The 20,263-nt window shown below is 43.7% G+C and overlaps 1 protein-coding gene across 2 annotated transcripts in view; it reads left to right on the forward strand.

The window, feature by feature from the left end:
- Positions 1 to 2,440: 2,440 nt before the first annotated feature.
- The window catches only part of MTMR4 (myotubularin related protein 4), a 59,054-nt gene continuing 41,231 nt past the window's right edge, over positions 2,441 to 20,263 (forward strand). Inside the window, exon 1 of one of the 2 annotated variants that reach the window (XM_026063694.1) lies at positions 2,441 to 2,822. The gene's annotated coding sequence lies outside the window, so the exon portion shown is untranslated. Of the gene's footprint in view, positions 2,823 to 15,858; positions 15,943 to 20,263 lie in introns of those variants that run through there. The other variant, XM_026063693.1, reaches the window with a different exon arrangement.

Below are 20,263 nucleotides of genomic sequence, written 5' to 3' on the forward strand. Positions count from 1 at the left end.
AGGGCCCGGCCGCGGGGATCCCGCGTTGCCCTGCCGGAGCCCGCCTGCCGCCGCTGTGGGCCCCGCTTCTGGCCGAGCCGGCCTCGGCCGCTCTGTGTCGCTGCTCGGGGTGCCCGGGCGGGGGGGCCGCAGGACGCGCCGGGTGGGTGCAGCCGCTAAATAAAATTGCTTTTTTTTTAAGGCTTTTCTGCTGGATCAGTAAGAGGGTCTGGCTCCTTGAGCAGAGGCTCTGCCGGGGCAGAGTGGGGAGCGGGACGCAGGGAGGAGGCACCTTGCCACGGTGCCAGCCCACGTTCTGGCTCTGCTTTGGTTTTGTAGTGAGCTGCTGGCAACAAAAAACTTGCTCTGTTGTTGTCTGGAGCCTTTGCAGCCCTCTGCGAACCCCTTTGCAACCTCTGTGTACCCCGATGTGGGAAAGGAGGATTTCCAAGCTACAAAAAACCTTGTCTGAACACAAGTCAGTTGGTTAAAGCTGAAAGGTCAATATGAAGACATGCTCAGAGAGCAGAGGATGTTTGGGCTTTGCTGTCTGTATACGTATGCTGCCGTAGGAGGGAGATGTCTCTGCTGCCATTCTTCCATTTCTGATACACTTCTCCTATGGCCCTTGTTGGGAAATAGCTTTAAAGGCAGTGAAGCAATTTGTGTAGAGATCCCTCCTGGAAGCACCTTGCTGGTGGGAACTCCTCGAGCTGTATGTACCAGGGTAATGGCTTGGAGTTAGTTATTTTGATAGCGATGTATCTCATGGTGCATCCTTCTTGGTGGGATTTGGTCTGTGCCCCCACCTGAGCTTGCTGATCCGGGGTTGCTGTTCTTGACGGAAGTGTGTCTCTTCCTTGTTGGTTAGAAGCCTCTGGTTGCTGGAGAAGCTTTCTCTGAATTTTCCAAAGCAAGCGGATGGTTGAAACTGCTTATGATTAAAATTTGGTGACTTGGTTTGGAGGCAGTGTTGTTGCAGGTTGTCATTTATATAAAATATACATTTACAGTGCATATATATATATATATATATACGTATATATTTCTATAAGGTACTTGGCATGGTGCCTTTGTGTTTTCATGCTGAATGAGCTGAAAGGGTATGAGCTCAAAATAGCCCATACTAAAGTATGCTAAATTGGTAGTACTAAAAATGGAGGACTGCTATTGAGGATATTTTGTTAATGGACTAATAAGGATCAGGTTTTGATACTGTTACTCTGTTTTTGTCAATGACCTGAAAAAAGTATATGGTTAAAACTGATAAAGCAAGCAAGCAACTCGGAGTAGAGTGGAAGATAAGAGATGGAGATACGATACAGTCGTTTGGATAGTTTGGTTAGTTTGGCTCAAACAATCTGTGTTTTTGGTGTGGCTGATATGAGGCCTTGCATCTAGTCATAGAGAACGCAGACTATTCAGGAAAATATAGTCCGTTATAAGAATAGAGAAGCAAGGGAGGAGTAAGGTCTGTCCTAGGAAGCAGTGACTTTTGCATGGGACTCGATTTGTTTCCAGAATGTGTTGAACATGAGCACTGAGAGCAGGACTGTAGCCAGGCACGATAATGTGATCTTTAGATATCCAACTGTGACTGTGGAGAAGGAAGAGAGGATATGTTACCTCTGCTCGTGCACTGGTGCAAATGTTCCTGCAATACTATGCCCAGGTTTGGTGTGTATGTGTTTTGTGAAGGCCAGTGAATGCTCAGAGACAATTTATGAGGGTCAGGTTAATTGAGTTAAAGGTGAGAAAAAGTTGTCTCATATATATGCTAATTCAAAGATTAGAGAAGTGGAAAATAAGAGATGGTGGTATGATACAGTGGCTTGGATAATTTGGTTAGTTTTAGCTCAAACAATCTGTATTTTTGGTGTGGCTGATATAAGGCCTTAATAGAGAACACAGGCTATTCAGGAAAAAAAATATGTGCTGTGTATATACATGTGTACGCACGCTTGCGCATATGCACGCAGCAATGCCAAGTATTGCACCCACGCTGGTAGCTGGGGAAGTCCCATGGTCTGCTCTGCTCAGGAGGTTGCTAGGTGGTCATAATGTCTTTCACGGTGTTCATTGGAAGAAGGCTATCTAAGTAAACAAGCTAAGGTGAAGACTGGGGGGAAAAATATATATATATTTTTAATTTTAAATTTCTGCTTATAGTTATTAGTTTCTAGGAACATCTGGTTTCCCCTTTCCTTTGCTGCAAGAACACAGAAATGTGACTACACTGACAGTAAAAGTTATTTGATTTTTTCCAATAGCCTAAACAGGGAAATTTCCTCAGTTGTGTCATTGCTGTTACGTGACAATGTCCTTCCAATCCTTCTGTCCTGCTGAGGCTTGCTTAGCTAACTGTCCAATCTTTCTTCAGCAATCTTAGAGGGAGGAAAAAAAAAAAAGGCTCCCAAATTCAAGGGAAACATTAGGACCAGATCTTACTACGATATGGAGGCTTTGGAGGATGCTGCTGTGCCAGCTTTTATTGTTGTCCCATCTGCCAAGATATTCACTGGCTTGCTTTTGTTTTTTGTTCATGTGGGGCTTTTCAAAGTAGCCCTTGTCCCAGCTCTGGTAGAAGTGAATGGGATGGTGTGTGCAGTGATTTTCCCTTCCTGGTGGCCTGCATCTTGCTGAGCTTTGCTTGCGTGAAGGTGGGTACCAGACCTGGATGGCTCTTGTCCACATTATGCATGAGGATTCCCCATTTACCACTGCAAGTTGGACTTCTTTCCACTTTTTAAGATGGAGCTATTTGCGCTTCTATTCTGTATCCCCAGCTCGTCTTTAGATGCTGCTGACATCTGAAGGAGAGTGGTGTTCTCAGTAATAGTCTGGTAAGTGAAGAAAAGAGGCTAGAGATAAATGAGAATTTTCTCAAGTGTGTGTGTAGCTGGATTGAAAGAGTGTATCTAGTTGCACTGAAAATTACTGAGCATTGTCTTGCAAGAAAATAAGGAAGCATAAGCTAACCTAGAATTATTTTTATGCGGGGGAGAGCTGAATAGGAGAAAACTACTAGTGCTGTATACTTAGAGATCATGCTCAATTTCCCAGGATATGAATGTGTCCCAAGAAATTAATAACTGCTAAGTAATTATGAAAATTCATACCTTTCTCCTCCATCCTTGCTTGCCCACCCTCCAACATAGGTTGATTCAGTAATCATTTTCTGTTTGTTGAAGTGATTCTGGCTTTTGATACCATCTCTTATGAGACTTTTGTATATCTCTTTTTGCAGGAAAATGTCAACATTTGTAGAACTAGATTGGAGTCCTTTCTAGATGGTGATGAATGGAAAAGAGCTATTAAAGAAATTACTTTGCTTTTAGTAAATGGGCATAACAAATTAATCCTTGTTCATAATCCCTGGCTCGCTCTTCAGGAAGATGCCTGTGCTGTTACCAAGCAAGCAGGAATTCTATCCGTGCTCTTTGAATGCGCCCGACTCTGGGTATAATTGATTCCCTTCTGTTCCTTCCTAGCAATCCTACAGAGACTGTACGGTTACGTACTCTCTCAACAGTTTGAAAGGATAGGATTTCCCTTAGGAGGGATCAGATGATTAGCTTATAAATAGTAAATGCCTGTTCAGGCCTACTTTAGAGTGCATGTTATTTGGTTTCTGTCTTGCTCTCTGCGCTGCTGCTAAGTCTTCACAACAAATATAACCTCATCTGGCACCTCAAGGTGCAGAGCCAAGCCCAAGAAAAAAAGGTGTACTTTTCATCAGAGATAATGAATTTCAGTGAGCTTCAGAGCCTTTGAGAAAGGAAACAGTCCTGGTGCTAGTTGCTACTGTACTGGGCTATGATTATACCCCAGGGAGGAGTGTGATTATTTGCCTGTGCAGGAAAACTAGCTCGACTAACTGGGAGCATGAGTTCAAAATGAAACTGAAACACATTCAGTGGTTGAATTCCTTTGGAGATGAGCCTCTTTTCCTGCTAGAAAACCTCCGCCAGTGCCAGGGAAGTCCTTCTCTTTAAACCTAAAAAATAAGTTCTTGGAGTTCTCTATGGAGCAACATTCCCCCCCCCCCCAAATAAATAAATAAATAAATAAATCTTACCTGAATCTGTTTCTCTCCAGCTTTGCTTCATTTATTTCTGGTTTGGGGTTTGGTCAGTCTTATTGCTGCCATGGGAGATGTGACACACATGGAGGTTTAGGGTCTGTCGAGATTCCTTGGCTAACCTGCATGTGAGTTATTTTCAACACAGTTCCCTAAAAGGTAGCTCTTGCCTGTGTATTTATGCTCAACCTTCCCTCGATTGATGTTTTGGCAAGGAGCCTCCATTTCTGCTCTTGGGTTTGCTTCTGAGCTAGAGGAACACCTTCCCCTTCCCCAGGGAGCTGTGCTTCACTAGGGATTGTGATCAAATCATAGGAATTAGTTAATAGTTTTGCGTGGGATTTGTTTTGCAGCATCTTTCTGCAGACCTGAGTGATGTGTGTATTGCATATTTAAAAGAAGTGTCTTGCCGTTCCTGAGGGAGATAACAACATTAATGGGACATAGCAAAAACAAAACTAAACAGATGGTTCCTGTTCCTAACAGTGGCAATGACTTTGTTGTTGCTTTTTGTTTCAACTTTGCTGCTCTTTCTCATTTCAGGACATCTCTCAACCTTCTTGTTCAACAGTGAGAATCCTGCCCAGGGCATATCTCTAGAGAGGAGAGTTGCATGTCTGTATATTCTGTTTCAAAGCATATTAAGTTACTGGCTTTAGAGGCTTCCTTTTTGTGTTTTGTTTATTTCTAGGTGCCTTATTCCTTTTAGCCTCTGATTTAGAACCAGTCCTCCTTCCCTCGTGGATTGTATCACGTATCTTCTAGGTGGAGTGTTTGCTCAACATGTTTGATACAGCTGATCTCATGCACTGCAAACCCCATGAAGGTCAGCTGTACTGGACGTGCACAATAGAGATTTGCTTTTGCCAGTATTTGCTTTTCTGTGGAAAAAAAATGTTGCATTTTCTCTTGCAAGGGTGCAGATTTGGTTGCCCTATGAAGGACTGGCACAGCATTCTTGGAAAGGATGGTGATAAGAATTGAGACTTTTCTAGTTCTTGAGGAAGAGGTTAGCTAGGAATGAGCTCGATGGGACTGTTTTGATAGCAAAGTACAGGCCATATGTTGGGCACCTCTTTCTGAGACTTAGCAAGAAGCCACTTCTGGTGATTTTTGCAGTGATAGTTAACTATCTGTTAACTGCTGTGAGCTCCACCCCTCTTTGGAGGATCCCGTCCTGGCAGCAGAGACACAAGTAGAAACGGCTCACAACTTATCTGCTTGGGGGCAAAGTCTTACATCTGAACTTAAGCCCACATTCATAGCAGTATGTTCTTTAGAGCTTAGCATTCTTCTATTGCATGGCTCAAAAAGTATTTACCAGAAAGTGGAGTTGTCACTCCTTTTTCAACCTGTCCAGTTCTCTATTGCAAAATGAAATTGTGGAATTGTTCATTCTAGCAGAACTTGCTTAGACATGGTACTTGCTTGTGAGTGACAGCTTTATGGTAAGGGTCCTCAAGGCATTTCTGCATTTTAAAATCAATTCCAATTGCTTAGACCTTTGCTAGTCTTTCTCTGATGTTTTCTCTTGAAAATGAGAGCTGGCCTGAGCAAGGGATACAGTTTGTATTGTTTCTTTTGAAACCGTAAGAATTTGTTTTGTTTTGTTCTAGAAACTTGTTAAAGTAGCCAGCTTTCTTAAACTCGATGAGTGCCTTGTGGCGATCCAACATAAGTCTATTCAATTGCCTCTATTTAAGCTGTACAGCCTGGATACAGAATAATCGTTTTAATCTTTTAAAGTAATCTCTCTGAGTAAACTTCATCACTGGAGCATGGCTGCCATGTAGTACTCTGCTCTACCAGAGCACAGCGTGACAGAACCAGGTAGATGTTGGTATAACTGCTTAATGTGAAATAGAGAAACCACTGTCTTGTTTAGTATCTCATTTAGGAGGTATCTGCACCCAGTTTTGAGAACACTTCAGTGAAGGTACTTGGGGAAAGCGTCGCAGGCTGCTGGGGAGCTGGAGTTGAACAAGTATCCGTCTCCCTAAATGGAGCAGTCTGTTTCTAAACCCACCCTTTGCAAACAACTGACAGAGGCAACCGCCCTAGGAAAGGAAAGCTACCAGTGCCCACTGTTCTCTGCACAACTTCTCCAGAGAACTGATGATTTGGCCAAGGATGTATATGCAAACCCAGCAAGTAAGTGTGGATATAAAGAGAAGGGGTCTGAACAAAGAGAAGTCTCATCTTGCTTGCAGCAAAAAAATCCCTCCATACGTGGAGGAATGTGCCATGGGCTCTCTGTTTGCTGCCTCTTCCCATTTTGTCAGTGGGGTCATGCAGGAAATGGAAATAACACCATGCTAAGACTGTCCAGGGAGGGGGACAGAGTTCAGATCAGTGGCAGTTATTACCTATTCCATCATGTAAAAGTTGTAGACCTGGTTGACCTGACAGTCTCTCAGCCAAGTGCTGGTGAATTTTGGTAATGATGCCAGCTCAGTTACTGTGAGATTTGGGTTGGTACTAGTGCTCATGTGATACAGTGCCCTTATAAAATAATTTTATTATCAGATATCAGAGGTTTATCATCTCTGGGCTAACCCAATACTGAGGGTCCTCTATATCCTTTACTTTCTCCTGCTCCAGCTTCCATGCTGCTGCTCCTTTAATGGCCTTGTTGCCTCTAACTCAGGACATGAAAAGGATGTTGAGATCCGAATGTGTGTTATTGATGTACTTTGGGCTTTCGTGTTTGGATTCAGCTGCCTATGGGACAAGAAAGTCCCTTGATTTCAAAGGAGAAGTGCTTGTTTAAGCTGTGAAGTCCCTATTTTCTGGGGGTCTTGAACCTTCAATGCATCATTGTAGTGGCAGTTGTAATTAAAGGGCACGTACAGAGGGAATTCAGCAAGGGTGCATGATTATCTTCTTGTTTGAGGTCCTACAGTAAGGGAAGGGGCTGTGGTTGGAGACTCATAGGTATTTGAGGCTATGTGAGAAATCCCCAAGGGGACCTAAGAGGAAGTCCCAGACTTTCCCTGTAACTTCACCAGATCACACCATATTGTAGGGCAGTGTCAAATGCTCCTCTGTTTAGGCTGAAAGCGGTTCCTTAGACAAGGTTGTTGCTACAGTGGCTTTGCTGTGATCGTTCTGGTGATGTTAGCCCACCTGTTGTGACAGCTTCATTTTTGTGCACCAGCCCAGCAGTTGTGATCTTTTAGATGGATTTCTGCAGTGTTTGGTAAGAATACCAAGTGGAAGTTTTGGGGAGGCAATGTCTTTTGGAGATTTGACCTGGGCAAAATTGATCTTTTCCTTAAACATTAAGCACTGATGTTGTCTCTGTGTTGTTATATAGTGTCGTGATCTTCTGAGTGTCAGGGTGCCAACCCTGAAAAGAGCAGATACTTTCTTTTGTAACACAGCTGGTTGGTAGAATGAAGAACCGTGCTGGAGGGGAACTTTGGCTTTTCTGCTTGAGGTAGATGTGAGGGATCAGATTTGGTGCGGGAAGCAATATTTTAATGGAGTTGCACTAGGAGTGCGAGATTGACATTTGAAAACGAACTTACTGAAGAGCTGGGCATGCTTGGAAGCCCCTGCGGTACTTTAAGACAAAGAAATGATCAGAAAGGGAGTTGAATGAGCAGTGCTTTCGCCTGAAGAATTGGTAATTGTCCTCCTTACTCTTGCCCGTGGCTAACTTGCATCACTGACCATTCCTGGTAGTTTCTAGCATCCAAGGTATTGTGCTCATTATAGGGAGGCCTGGAGACATATTGCAGGCAGCTGCTGAAGGGAATGCCACAGTACCGGCACGCAGCCAGCACACGCTGAGTGCAGAGACAGAGGGAGCTGATGCCAGGGGTGATATGTGCCAGCATGCAAATGACTCATATTCCTCCCTCCTGTCCTTTGCACTTTCTTGGGCTGACACGAGATGATTTCTTACCTACTCTGTTCTTTGCTCTTTCCCCTTTCTCTGATTTTTAAAAGTTAATATATTCTGTCTGCTGCCTCTGCTCTCTGCCTTTCCTTTCCTGGAGTCTGGGAGCGTCAACCCTCCTAGCATGCCAGAGGGCAGACGGATACCTTCCTATTGCCTGTTCTCTGCTTCTCCATCAAAAAAGGGGTAGCCAAGTGCCTTTGGATGTTGGATAAGACGATCCTAGACAGAGCCAGCTTTGTGCAGTGAGGAGGGTAAAAGAAGGTTATTTTAATGGGATAAAACTACTGTTCAGCACAGAGGTTCTGTGCAGACCTAACTGCCTGATTAGAAAACAGTGTGCAAAGCTTTCATTGCTGTCACTAAATGAGGTGAAAGAGGAAGCAAAAATGTTTTCATCCTTTAAATTGGACTAGCAGTTTTGTTTTATATAGCACAAACTTAATGAAATATAAAACCTTCTCTCACTGGTCTTCCATTGTGTCTTTTCTTTTTCAATAGCTATTTTTACTAGAGGAATTTGCAGAAGTGTGATATAAATGGTGCAATCTGTGGGCTTGCATTCTTTTATCGAAATATGAGAGGAAGTGACTTCAACTTGTCAGAAAAGGTTCAGTAGGTCTGATCCTCCTAAAAAGCAGAAGTCAAATTTTCAGCATGTTTTACTCATGATGAAGCAGGCAAGAGCAAAGCTTGAACTGGCACCTCCTTTATCTGTTGGAGTTCCTTGGAGTGCGTAGAACCCGGCATGCAGGATTCCAGTGCTCTTGTATTGCAGATAATTGTGTCATTCCCCCCACCACCACCCGTTTGTAGAGCAAAGGGTTGTTACTGGAGCAACAGAATATGGGAAGCAAGATGCCTCCTTGAGTGAATTGGACTTTTTTCAAAGAAATAGCTTTCCGCTTTGCCTGTTTTTCATTACTACTGGTATCCAGAGCTATTGTATTGCAGCCCTGCGTTCTAGCTTTGCGTTGCCGTGCATGTGTTGAAATGAATAAGCAGTGCTGGGGGAAATCTGGCTTCAGTTGAAGTTATGGATAGATCTGCTGCCGATTTCAGCAGGCAGGGAATTTCATCTGTTCATGTCAGTGATGCACAGACAGGAAAAAAGTGACTACCTCATATTCAAGCAAAGAAGATAAAAATCCTGTTGCCTTCTGAGATTTTTCTTTGTGTTTAGATATAGTAAGTCTGATGTATTTCATTTTCTGTACTAAACCTCTTAGAGGCAGGAATTTGAACCTTAATGAGTTTTAATACACTCAGTTATTTAAGGTAATAAATCCAAGTCTCTGTTCTTAGCATAAAAAGTTTGTGTGAATTGCAGCAAATGAGTGTAAATTCTTTAGGATGCTTTTAGTGTTGAGCTTGTCATGTGGCTGTCTTCATACCATGTCCTGGTGGAAGCTGGCAGTGGGGAAGGGACAGTGGGTGTGAAATTTTGCAGCTCTTACTGGTAGATAAGCAGGGGACTTTCTATATATATCAAATTGCCTTCTCTTTCCCTTTATTGATTGTCTGGGGATTTCCTTTCCAAGAGTCTGTGCCTCTTTTCAGAGGGCATCATGGACAATACTATTTTTAGAAATGATTAAACTCATCTTAGAGAGCAGAGATAGTAGCAATTAAGCTCATCTGAATTTGCTGTCTTGCCTGCATAGCTTGAGATGAGTTTATTAATGAAAGCAGGTTACTGTGCAAGATAGTTCCTTGACATGATTTTCCATTGCTAAAGTGCAAAACTTTTTTGAAGGATCCAGATGCCTAGAAATGAAATACTAGAGGGTCTAATGTAATCTTCTTAAAACCAGAGTTTTGGGGGAGGGGGGCAGGAGGGAAGGAATTGTTAAAGGACAAGTTAGGTGTTGCTTGGTATTGGAAGGGAGCGATGGACTATCGACCACAGAAAAAGCCTCAGGAGTTGAAGGTTTCCAAGTTAATTGCTTACGTGCATTGGGAATAGAATCAGTAACAATGTGAAGCTGAGGAGCTACTCTTCGCAGTGTCACAGAAAAAGCGAACATCTAGGCTGTTGTCGTGACATACGTCCAGGAAAGTTGTTGTCAAACCCAGCATTTCTGCATGAACTGACAGGTTTGGCCATTGGACCAATCAATCATGTGCATCAAAAAGCAAAAGACTTTGAGTTGAACATGTCATTAAAAATGAGCTCTTAACTTAGTAACAGTTGTCAGTTTTCCCCTCATCTTGTGATCAGCTGTCTTCTTGTAGCTTGATGGTAGAAATCCTGACTGGATGATTGTAGCTATGTTTTTGAGCATTCTTCCTACAGAAGATGGAGTTGTATATTTAATTCAATAATGATGCGATTATTGCAAGTTTTAGAGAGGAGCTGGGTTTCCACAGCCAGCAGAGAGAAACATTCAACAGAAATGCATGTTCCCTGCTTCATTTTGAGCCATTTGACTTTGCTTCAGCATTTCAGATACCAGCACAGCATCTCCCTTTCCTTGTCGGTACGTCTGGTTGTGAGAACGCTGCCAGGAAAACTGGGTTTGGTTTGGGTGACTGGTTTGTTGGGTGAATCAAGAGAAGAAATCTTGATGTTCTGTTGTCCTTTCTGACCTCTTCTAAATTCATTAGTAGCTTTGCATGTACGTGTTTGTGCAGCTAGCTACGAAATGTTCATTTTCTTCCTACAGAAGAAATTGCCCTTGGAGAAAAGAGGTTCTCCTAGAAATTTTGTATGCTAATGATACTACACAGGTTTTGGCCTGGAATCTACTTTTGATCAGCAGGATGTGTAGAATAAGCCTGAGGTGATGCAACTAGAGCTGGAAGTGTGGCCATCTTAGGCCTGTGAAACCCAGTGGTGTTGCAGATCGTTACAGGGTGTATGATCATTTGGAGGAAAGGCTGTATTTTTTTTCTTTCAGACATTGTTTCTACAGGCTGTCTCTCGCAGGTGGGATTTATGTGCCAAAAGGCAAGTCTGAGTTTATTTTAATACCATTTTAGATGCCTTAGGTATCCTGCCTGGCCTCCACGTGTCATTTCCAAGGGATATAGTTCCCCCATTGGTCCTGTCGCCTATCTTCTGGCTTCAGGGAGATTGCCCCCCTGTGCGAAAGAATAATAGAAGTTATATTTGTAATAGCAACAGCATCTGGTCTGCAGTTGTACTGCTGCTGTTTAGCTGAAATTCTTCTAAAAAAAAAAAATCCAGATGGTTATTATGAGCATGTTGCAGTTCAGGTACTCCAAAAATCATGAGACGGGCTTGAGAAAGTTGAGGGTGATAGTGGGCGGGGAGGGAATGACACATTTCAGGTCTCTTTCTCTTTTGATTTCTGAGCCTTCTGGTGCATTTGGGTCACATATTTCAGGCTTTTTTTTTTTTTTTTTCCCCTGCAATCACAAAGACGGTCTTTCAAAGAAAACTGCAGTTGTCAAGGACTCCACAAATTGATGGAAATTAAAATGCTAACAGTTCTGATGCATAAGAAGAGATGAACGTTTGCCTGGAGACCTGTTTAAACAGTGTTTCTCCAGCCTGGAGACTTGGGATGTGACCTCAGTAGTGCAGGCACGATTTCCTTGAAGCCACTGCTGCTTCCTTCCTGAGATTGAGCTAAAATCCAAACATGGAGCAGTGTGGAGAGAGGTCGCACTGCTGCCAGAGGCAAAGTGACAGGGAGCCCAGCTGTTTTCTCCCTGTGGGATGAAGTATTTCCTTGGGCATTTTGAGTGGCTTTTGTTGTGCAGGGCAGCCTGTGCCTTGCAGCTCACCCCGTGAGGAACCACCTTGGGTCCTCCACATTAACAGCCCAAGGATAATAGCTCAGCTCCTGTAGCAGGGTCCTTCCTTTCCATCTTGAGCAAATTGGGGTCAGTGGACTAGGAGTCCAGGCACCTCTCTTCAGGGCTGCAGGCGGAGAATCTGGAGCAGGCAGGAGCCTGGATTACAGCTGGGATGCATCCATCTGCGCTGCTTTGGGTAGGGACCAGGCAATTGTTTGTAGTTGAATAAAGGCTTAATTGTAGCTTGAAGTGTCCCAACTGCTTTTTAAAGAAAAGCAAACAAAACTGGAGAACAACCGGCTAGAGTTACCCGGGGGTTTTAGAAAAGCTTGCCAGAGCTCTGCTTCCTGTCTCCTTTAGTCCCATGATTATGAAGTTCAGCTTGAAAGCGGAGCCTTGGATTCAAATCCCTTCTCTGCCTGATCTGGATTGAAGGTTTGGAGGGTGGGGATGGTGTAGGAAAGGGGGGATTATTGATAGAAAAACAGTTGTTGTGATTTGGGTGGTAATAAGACCTGAGTTCCTCCATGTCCCACTGAAATGAATGAGGGCCCTATCTCACTCTGCTGGTGCCTTAGCTTCTCCCCTGGTTGTGACTGGAAATGAATCTGGGCAGCGATGACAGTGTGTGTGGCATGGCACAGCACAGAGCCTTTGCCAGGCCCTGTTGTCTGCCAGGTTGTCAGGAAGATTAAGTAGGAGGCAGAGGCTGACCTGGCAGGGGAGCATCCCTGGTGTTCTGCTGCCACCTGGTGCCACCTGCTGTCCTGTTCCCCCCACCCCCCCCGCCCCCTTGGCCACATCCCTCCTAAGAGTAAGGATGTGGTCTTAAGTAAAGTACACAAACTGTCTTTGCTTTTGGCATTTAGGGCTTTCTTTGCAGTTACTAGTCTCCCTTTGAGAGTGGGATTTCACTGTTGTTAATGTAAGCAGTGGAGTCAGCTGGCAGGCAGCACACTGCTGAAATTAATTGCACTTAAGATCATTGTAGCAGTGGATGGTAGTGCTTGTTAGGGCTCTGGCAAAGCACTGGGCTCTTTTTTCCCCTCGTAATCATGTATACCTTTATCACGCCCGGGTGGCATTGCTGTACTCTTCTCTCTTGAGATACTCTCAGAGCTGGAGTCTGTCAAATTTTGCCGTTGCATTGCAGCCTTGCACATGGATGTAAATTGCTTACTGGCTCCTCTGTGTATCCATCTTTCTTGACTCCAGGTGTCGGTGAGATGTTGCAGGGTGACCTTGGCAGAGGAAGGGCTGGGACAAGCATAAAGGTGCTGGAGAAAAACTGGGCTTAAAATCTCCTGCAGCCTGGGTGTGCTGTAAGGATCCCTTTCTCCCCCGTCCCCTCTTTATTTTCATTGTTTCAGAAATTAAGTCGTCCTGAGACTGCTTTGATAGTATTCCCAAGCTAGGCTATTCTCTGGGCCTGAGCATAGAGAAATTGGTAGAAAGTCTTCACTAAATGCATATCTTGGGCCCAGCCTATCAAGTTAGGCATTTTTCAAATTCTGGTGGTTTTTTTTCTCCCTCTAGCCCTAATCTTGTCTGTCTGCTTCCCTTTCCAGCTCTCTCCACAACCTTTTCTACATGCCAGCGTCAGACCTTCTTTCCTTCAATGGTTGGCTCTTTTCTGCTCTATTTCTTCTACCCTTGGTGATCCTCATTTCTACAGCTTTCACCAGCACAAATCCAGAAACTGCTTCTGCCCTAGTGCAGCTCCCTGCCCCAGTGTCGTTCACCCCAACTCACCTCATGGAGGACCTTCTGTCCCCTCTGCCCACCAGCGTCTCTGCCTTCTGGGGTTTTTGCTTGTTCTTCCCAAGCTCTGCTATCTCTAGCCCGTCTCTCCTGTCATGTATTTGCTTTGCCAAAACTTCTCGCATTTGTTCTCACTTTAACTGCAGAGCATCTGTTGTAGCGCTCTGGTGACCAGGCTTGTCTGCTGTGTTACACGCTTGAGTCTCTTGTTCAGCTCTGCTCTGTTCTTCACTAAACAAGCTTTTTGCTTTTGTCGAGCCTGAAACCCACGTTCTCGGCTGCTCCCTGAACACCTCTGACTTCTCAAAACCCCTCATCTTCCTTTCTTTTTTCTGCAGAAAACTTAGTTTCTTCCAAGAGGAAAAAAGACAAAATAATGTGTCAACATCCCCTTCTGTCTCGTGGCGTTTCCTACAGCACTGTTCTCCTTTTCCTACCGTTGACACAAATTCTCCTCTAATCCTTCCTCTTGCCTCTGACCCCATGCTGTCTCTTCCTCTCCCTTACACTGCTCTCCTCCCCTATCCTTATTCGTAACTTCTCACACTACTCTGAATCTTTCCCTGTACTGCATAGTTTCTCTTCTTAAAAAAGAGCTCACTTCTGTTCTTACTTACCCCGCTATGATTTTTTTCTTCCTTTTGTCATAAGTCCGTTGAACATAGCCTGTTCAGACTGAAGTCCCTCTCCTTTTCAATCTAAGTTTTACCCACTGTACCAGAACTGCTGATGCAAAAATCTTGAACTTGGCAAAATCTCGAATTTTTTTTCCTTGTTCTCTTGACCTGTTGAGGTATCCGACTCCTCTGCAGTTTTGCTCCTGAAATCTCTTCCCTGAACTCCCTCTTCCAGTTTTCTTCCTAACTGTCTTGCTCCTTCAGGACTTCCTTTAGAGATTTACTCGCTGAGGCTCTCATGTGGCTCTGTTTTCAGTAATCTTACCCTTACGCACACATTCAACTACCCTCCTTTGCAGCTAACACATGGATATACTGTTTTTCTCCTCATGAATGTCTAGCCATCAATCAAGCTCAACTTGGCTAAAACACATCTGGTAATCTCTCTCAATGTTACCTACATTCATGTTTGAAAACAGCGCCGGCCTCCTGCCTCCCCTTTCTGCTCCTAGTCTGGCCTCTTCAGCCCACCAGCACAGCTGAAATTCCTAACAAAATCCTTGTGATCTCCTGGCTTGGTTCCTGCACTGTTCTCCTCTGGGTTTGACAAAACACTGTTTCATCTGTGTCCCCTCAGAGGCTGGTGCGCTGGTCATCTTCACTGTCCAAGCCCCTTTGTACCTTTTTAAGGGCCAAAAGGCAAGGTCCTCCTTTAGGATGGTGCTGCATAGAAAGAAGTATTTCTGGCTGTAGCAGTTTTCCCCTGTGTCTCTCTGCAGTCCTTCTGCAAAGAGCTGCTTTAAGTGCCCTGTCGTAATCTCTTGGGTGCAATCGCCTTGTTCAAAATCTAGATGTTCCTGCTTCAAAAGCAGCAGGAGCCTGATTGTTTTTCAAAGACTTCTCAGAGTATGTGTGTGTGTGTAGTTTTTTGTTTGGTGGGGTTTTTTTTGTTTTGGGGGTTTTGATGTCTTTTATTTATTTTTTTTAACATGAAGGGAAACAGCTTCAAGGCATTTTCATCATGAACTGACTCTTAGATTGGGAGGCCAGAAAGGGGGTTGCAAACCATTGTATTCTTCTTGCTGCCACAACGTCTTCAGTTAAGCTGGAGTATTTCAGCTTTCAGGCAGTAAGAAGTTCTGTGCCGCTGGCTAAGCGGGATGTTGTCAGTGTTTTGTCCCTTGTGTGTCTGCGAATTGATTAGGTGGGACTGTTCCCTGGTTCTCGGGATGGGTAGTCCATTTGCAGTGCTGCGGAGGCATGGCAAGAGTCCTCCTCACCTGGGAGAATATTTCTTACCTGCCCCAAATCTCACAGGTTGACTCTGAATATGAAATATGATCTGTAATCTCAAATCATCATCCTGCTAGGTAAAAGCAGCCGGAGTTGGAGTATGCTGAGGGCATCGCAGGCAGCTCTACTTGCTCTGAGGCCTGTAGGAGATTCATAAATTGAAACCTGAAAAAAAGTATGTGGTGCATTTTAAATGCTCTAAGCAGTAAAAAGACCAACTTTTCTCATAAGCTTGATGGAATTTATCCAATTTTTAAACTTCATCTGCCTGCACTTGGATTGTGTTTATATCCTTGTCAGCAGAGTTGCCTGGGGCTGAGTATATTTTGCATAAATACTTAAACATATTGGGCAAGTCATGTCTTTAAATTTTCTTTTAGAAAGCTGCATACATAGGCTTGTTTTGCTTCTGATCACTGGATCATTTTTGTCTTTCTGCTTTGAACTTGCTGTCCTAGGTTTGGCCACCTGGAGGCAGCGTTCTAGCCGTGGCCCGAGGGATGCTGCGTATAGAGATACAGTCAATTCACTGCCTCTACTTGGTAACTGCTTTTATATAATATTGCAGTCGATTTTTTGCCAGCACCTTGTTCTGGCAGCTCATGCTGAGCTGACTGGGGGGATCTCTAAGGTATACGAACTGTTGTTCTCCAGCAGTCCTCCTTGTAGATATTTCTCATTCTTTAAATTCATGCCTTGCCTCTGGTTGTACCGATATGCAGGTAGTTAAATTCTGATCACTTACCATTGCAGAGCAATCTGAATACTTTGGCTAACTTCCCTTCATAATTTAGTATTACTGTGACATTCCTAAATCTTTCTATCCCAAACTTTATTTTTTAATACTTACTAAACAATAATAAAAGTAATAATAAAAAACTGTGTCTGCCCAAAGACCAGCTGTTGGTGGCCTTCATTAGAAACAGCCCTTGGATGTTTCATTTCGGTTAAAATACCAAAGGTTATCCCATACAGTCTGCTTTGCATGTAACTGTGTGGTCTGACATTAATTATATTTTTAGCCTCTAATTAGTTGAGAGTCCTGGGATGGCTGTTCTATTTTATTTGGGATCAAAATAAGGCTAATCAGCTTCCTGGTAGTTTCTTCTAACATTCTCTTTTTAATATTGGGACTGTTTTCCCCATTAAACTCACTAGAAATAATTCAACTGTTTTAGCTGAAATTAAAACAAAATCTCTGCCCAAGGCAAGCACCGAGTGTGGAGAGCTTCATTCCAACTGTAAACAATTGGCAAAGTTTTATAAGCAATTAAAACCAGGTCTCTTAATGGGAAGTATGGAGCAGCCTCCTGCCAGAGGGGGGCCGCCCGCTTTGCCTGTGGTGTGCACCAAAAATTGTGTTACAGCCTCGCTAATGAGGTTGTAACGTTGTATGCAGGAATTGTAGCATTTCCTACCTCTTCAAAGCTGTGCGTGTGCATCTGAACAATTCCTGTGCATAGGCAGATGGGTGCAGCTCTTAAACAGGCGTTACTTCCCTCTCCCGAAGAACCCTTATTTCACCTACTGTGCAAACAGCAGGTGCTCATAGGGAGCGGCTATATGGTTCTTTATTATTCAGTGTTTCCTAAGCCTAAGTAAGCCTACTAATTCATCGTAGTTAATCAAGCCATGCTGGAGACAGAACTATTAAGCTTTTCATGAGCTTTTTTTCTCTGATGCTGCTGTAAATAAATGCTTATGAAGCAGTTATGTTTTCAGAGTAGCTCTGTGAGACAGGAAGATGCTGAGAAGAGAATAGGGTTTTTTCTTTTTTCTTTTTTTGTTTGTTTGTTTTTTGACAGCCTAATTGCTTGCTTGTAGAGTCTGGTTTTTCAGAGTGCATACAGTTCGTATAGCACTTTGACTTCACTTACAACTAAGTGCTTGGACTCTGCAAATCAGATGTTTGGGCCTTAAGCTGGAATTCAGAAAATGGAGAACAGTCAGTGATCATCTGTGAAATGTCTGGCTCAGGTAGCTGGCTGAGCACCCCGGAGGAGAGCCATAGCCGAGGAGGGTGGGACTGGCTCTCCAGGCAGAACTCGGTTCTTCTGTCAAGACTCTTCTCTTGCAACCGGGTTGTGTTTGCTACTGGGTTGTGTTTGCTGCATCACTTCTACCATCTGCAGCAAATGGGGGCAGAAGTTTTCAAAACAGTGGTCTTGCCCTGTCCAACTCTGCTTTGGTCCTTGCTGTTCTGTCCATGCTGTGCACTAAGAAAGGCAAAGATCCCTTGAGGAAATAACATTGTTGTGTAACTAAATGTACAACAATGTGTGTGAATCACATGGACAAAAGAGCTAAGAGGAGAGCAAATTCAGATTGCTCTTAAAAATTTTGAATTCTGATGTTGCTTTATTATTTGAGGGTTTGGCTCTGAGATTAGTAATTCGAGGGTAAGACACATGCTGTAAAAATATTAAAGCAGAGTGGATTCTTTTTTCTCCTTCCCCCAGCCCAGTTCCGCCACGCAGCATCAGCCTGCCACCCTCTGGGTCCTTCAGCAGGATCAGCACCATCAGCCCCATCCTGTGCGTCTCCTCAGCTGAGCGATGGAGAGCAGCAGCGGGCTGTCATCTTAAGTGGGCCACCACTAGTGGGGTGTGAAACCCACGCTTTGCCAGTGATTCACAAGTGTGTGCTGACAGCAGAAGAATAGCATGAGACTCTGGGTGTTGGTTTCAGTCCATGCGTGAAAGGGGATTGTGCTCTTTTAATTTCTCTCCAGCTTTATCCCTTTTTCCCTTGTCTTTCTCCCTGTTTCTTGTCGCCTCTTTGCTTGAATTCAGCAGCTTAAACCTCCACGTTGGCTGGGCCTCGCCAGAAGCAGAGTCCAGCGTATCACAAACCTGACTGAGATTTTTAGGGGAGTTTCTGGTCTTGTTCGCATAAGCAGGATTTTGGGTGAATCCAACATCTTGCATGGGAAACTGTTGCTTGAGCAGTTGCAATATTGAGTATGGAACTTTCAAAGGAGAGATGGTAGATCTCCCAACCCTGCCTGGAGATTTGTTGGGCAGGGGGTGCTGAGTGGTACAAGGCCTGGAGGTCACTTGCCTTGAAACTCTTGACAGCGGGGAACCAGTCAAACGTGGCACTTCTTAAAGAAAGAGCACCACAGTAAGTCGTGAAGTAGGGAGAAATTAAATGGGAATGTGTTTGGGATATCAGCGGAGGGAAATACGAATTTGCAGAAGTACTTGAGTAAAGTTACCTGCCAGGGCTTCAGCAGAGCATCGTTAGCAGTTAGCTGGGCCAGATGTGGTTCTGGTAGTGCAAGAGGCCCTAGGCTTTCCTTGTCAGTGTGAGTAGCCCTTGGATTTTTGTGGTATCTCCTGGTTTCCATCGCCTCATAAATCCTCAGGAACCCCTTTGGCTGCATTGCTGTTCTGGCTTGCCTTGGAAGGAGAGCCTAGGAAACCCTTGGGGGTGGAGGAGACGCGGCATTCCTGCGTGCTTAGCTAATGCAGTTACGAGAGTCTGGAGAGTCTTCGTCTGCAATGAACTGGTTTCCTCTTGGGCAACTTGCTTTCAAGAATAGCTTGGGGGATGGGAGGGAGAGGAAGAACATGATGTAGCCAAAGAGAATTGCAGTTTATAGCAATTATCAACTTCTTTTTGTACAGGAGAGGAAGTGAGAAACTTGAAGTAGCCATTAGCAAAGATTTAATAAATTGGTACAAAGTGTACTGCAGAAAAAGTACTCATACGTCATTCAGTGTTATCAATAATTTAGATATCTTCAAATTAATGAAGAAAGCCTGCTTAACCTTTTACTTCCCTTGCCAGTTATGCTTTTCAACTAATCTGGAAGTCACCAGTTTCAGTGAATCTTTCTAGTGAAACTATAAGCTGCTAGATTTCTTTATATAAAGCTTGATATATATGGTCATGTTGCCAAACAGTGGAAAGAAAAAATTGTTCTTCTATTTGAAAAGAGGCTAGGTTTGAAAAGGCATATTGCAGTATTTGGCTTTTCTGTTTTCTTAGAAAAAGGTTGATCCTATTGTATTTTTTTTCATATTTTCCTGAAAATTTTTAATCTATTTTTAAATGTAAAGGGAAGACAGTGTGCAAGTATGAAGCCTTTCTAAATTTCTGTTCTTTACCCCTGTCCTTTTGCACTGAGTGAGATGGTAGGCCATGAGAAATCAACTGAAAGCGTAAGGTAATTCCTACCTAACAGCACAGCTGCAACCTTTGAAAAGAAGTAGAGGAATATGGGGAGAACTCTCTCCAACATCACACAGAAATGTTGAAAGATTTGCATGCTTCTTGCTCACAGTACAAATTGAATTTCAAGAATGACTGTTTCTTGTGGACATTCAACTTAACCTTCTGATATGTAGGTGCCAAACCTCATTTAATTCTATGTTGGGAAAGAAATCCCTGAGTGGAAAGAAAGCACAGAGTAGATGTTCAGCAAGTCTTTTGCAGTCAATCTGATTCCTCGATGGCAGAAAGAGGAGTAATTCTCAGCTGCTGTATGTTGTGTGAGATATTTAGACACTCCTCTTTAAATCCACATTTGTTGACGTTTGTGTTTGGTCTAAGGAGGAAAAAAAACTTTATGCTAAGTGGTGGCAAAACTTATCAAAGCTGTTGAGTATTCCTGGAGCTTTGGCATACTGCTGATTGCTGGTAATTGTCAGAAATTGGTTTTAGCTGATGTTTAAGTCATCATTGGACCACGCTTATGTGGTCAATGCCCCTCCACCCCCCTTCCCCCAATAAAACATTGTTTATTCTTAAAAGCTGTTGAGATTCATGTTTGCAGATCTCAGTGGTACTTGTGTTCATGGTGAAGAGCCAGCACAGCTGTGTGAATGGCACTGGTAGACGGGAGTGCATGTAGCAGCA

This window comes from Apteryx rowi, unplaced genomic scaffold, assembly GCF_003343035.1.
Source record: "Apteryx rowi isolate R43461 unplaced genomic scaffold, aptRow1 scaffold_20, whole genome shotgun sequence".
Lineage (NCBI taxonomy): Eukaryota > Metazoa > Chordata > Aves > Apterygiformes > Apterygidae > Apteryx > Apteryx rowi.